This window comes from Penaeus japonicus, unplaced genomic scaffold, assembly GCF_977035675.1.
Source record: "Penaeus japonicus unplaced genomic scaffold, GWHDUDI00000001_assembly GWHDUDI00000002, whole genome shotgun sequence".
Classification (NCBI taxonomy): domain Eukaryota; kingdom Metazoa; phylum Arthropoda; class Malacostraca; order Decapoda; family Penaeidae; genus Penaeus; species Penaeus japonicus.
In genome coordinates this window covers 45,889,152-45,891,651 of record NW_028234404.1, presented here as the reverse complement: position 1 = coordinate 45,891,651, position 2,500 = coordinate 45,889,152, and the positions used below count along the sequence as shown (strand labels likewise).

At 42.1% G+C, this 2,500-nt stretch overlaps 1 long non-coding RNA gene across 21 annotated transcripts in view; it reads right to left on the bottom strand.

Annotated features, from left to right (window-relative positions):
* LOC122259269 (uncharacterized) overlaps positions 1-2,500 on the bottom strand; it is a 188,213-nt gene that overhangs the window by 53,708 nt on the left and 132,005 nt on the right. For 4 of the 21 annotated variants that reach the window (XR_015192310.1, XR_015192303.1, XR_015192308.1 and 1 more), the window contains one exon: positions 2,031-2,187. The exons of 16 other annotated variants lie outside the window; for them this stretch is intronic. This is a non-coding gene — a long non-coding RNA (uncharacterized LOC122259269). The remainder of the gene's footprint in view (positions 1-2,030; positions 2,188-2,500) is intronic. One more of the 21 variants, XR_015192305.1, reaches the window with a different exon arrangement.

Genomic DNA, 2,500 nt, shown 5'->3' with positions numbered 1-2,500 from the left:
TATTCTTGTCGTCACTGATACATTTATTGTTATAATCATCGTGATAATGATCGTTTTCATTATCATTATTATTGTAGGTGATAAAAAAAAATGCTATCATTGTTGACATCACTATTATCATTATTATCAACACTATTATAATTATTATTATTACCAACACCACTATTATAGTTGTTACCATTAACAATATTATCATTCTTTTTATCTGCCTTATCATCGTTATTATCATTATCATTGTTATCATCTTCATCCTTATTATTATCATTATCATTATTGCTACAATTATTATTGCTATTATTATCATTATTACAATCATCATCACCATTATTATCACCATCATTATCATCATCATTATCATCATCATTACGTGGCATTCTGTGACAGTGCGTCCAAGCTTAAAGATTCATTTCTGAATAAATGGTGGTAACGTGAGAAATGTTGATATACTGCAGACTGTCACTGTCACTGACAGTGCCATGGTACGTGACTACCCCTCCCTCCCCCTTTCTCTCTCTCTGTCTCTCTCTTTATCTTTCTATCTATTTTTCTCCCCAAAGGATAAATTTGATTATTGTTATCAAACGTAGGTTTTGTTTTAGCCTTTTGGCAATTCCAGAACTCCCCAATACTTCTACAGGAATGTGACCCCGTAAGGTTGTCAAGTTAATTATCATTTCTCTATTATTGGACTTTTATGTACGTGTAACAGTTGTGCTTGCTAAATCAGATTTTTTTTTTTTATGTATGTGTTTGTTTAAGTATGTGTGTGAGTGTAAGTGTATGTGTGTGCGTTTTTTTTTTCTGCCTGAAGGTAGTCTGTAAGAAAAAGATTTCCCTTCTGTATCTCCTTCGCTCTCTTCCTCCTCTTCCCCCTTTTCCATTTCCTCTGCCAAATCCCTGGCCTATTCAGCTCAGCCCTTCTGTCACTCGAGCCATTAGTCTCTTGCGAACGCCCCTTCATCCCGCGATGCTAGGCCTCGGCTCCCTGTCCCACTCTGTCACGACCCTTTTTACTTTGCCTCATTCGTCCCCTCCCTTCACCCTCCCCCTTCCTTGTCACGGCTCTTCCTTTTCCTCCCTTCTACCCCCCCCCCTTTTCACCCATTCCCCCTCCCCTATCCACGTCCTCCTTATCGCTCTCTCTTTCTGTCTCCCTTTGCCTATCTTATCATGGGCCCCTTTTGCGCCGTGCCCTCTTGTCGCACTCTTCGTTATTTACATCACTCCATCATTGATATGGTCACAGTGATGGAAGAGGGTCCCGAGCCCCGCCCTCTAGGTGGTGTGGCCCCGCCTTCTTAGGTCCAGAAACCCCGCCCCTCTTCTAAGCTATCTGATCCCATCCTTCTCCAGCAGATTGGATTACCCATCTACCTACGAAGCTACAGGATCTAACTCCTCCCTCTCTCTTCAGCTCCCCTGTTCCTCTTTTCTCCTCTCTTTCCAGTTCTCCCCTTCCCCTCGCCTCTCCAGTTCCCCCATTCTCTCCTTTTCGCAGTCCCTCCAACTCTCCTTGTCTCTCCCGTTTCTCCCTTTCTCTTCCCTTTCCAGCTCTCCTGTCCCCTGTCTCTTCAGGTGCCCCCTTTCCTGTTCTCCGCCCCCCCCCTCTCTCCTGTCTTTCCAGCCCCTCTGCCTCTTATTCCTTCTATAGCAGGATTTTTCATGCGCCCATGTTACTCTGTCTGACCTTTTTTTGACCTTATCTTTCAGGAACACAAGCGGCCCCACTTCTGCTTGTAAAGTACGTGGTTTGAGAACCCTGTGACACGGTCTTCTGATTAGTGTTTGCTCTCTCTCTCTCTCTCTCTCTCTCTCTCTCTCTCTCTCTCTCTCTCTCTCTCTCTCTCTCTCTCTCTCTCTCTCTCTCTCTCTCTCTCTCTCTCTCTCTCTTTTATTCTCATCCTTATCTTTCCTTCCCTCTCTTTTAAAAAATAACGAAAAATAACGTTCGTTGAATGTCATGATACACATCTAGATGACTTCCCTATATTTACAAACTATTTCGGGAAGAAACAAACTAATACACAGACCTACAGCAAAGGGATGAACCAATTTGTGGCTTGCCGTTGCAAAAGTGCAGAGGATATTGAATTTGGGCCTGAGGGCGAAATGAACCGGCTCAAGTTACTTCAGGAGACCACGGAAGTCTTCTTGGTCTGCTTGCAGGCTCAAGCATGACGTCTTTGGCTGAAAAAAAGAAGAAGAAGGAAAATTGGTTTTAGTAGTAATAGTAGAAGGAGAAAAATATGAAGAAGAGGAAGAAGTAGGAGTAGAAGAAAAAGTAGTAGTAGCAGAAGAAGAAAAAGAAGGAAGAAGAATAAAGGAAAAAAAAGGGGAAGATAAGGAGTAGAAAAACAAGAAAAAGAAGGAGAAGAAAAAGAAGAGGAACAAGAAGAAGAAGAAGAAAAGGAAGAACAAGAAGAAGAGGAAGAAGATAAAGAAGGAGAAGGAGAAGAAGTAGTAGAAGAAGAAGTAAAAACAGAAGACAGAAAAAGAAGTG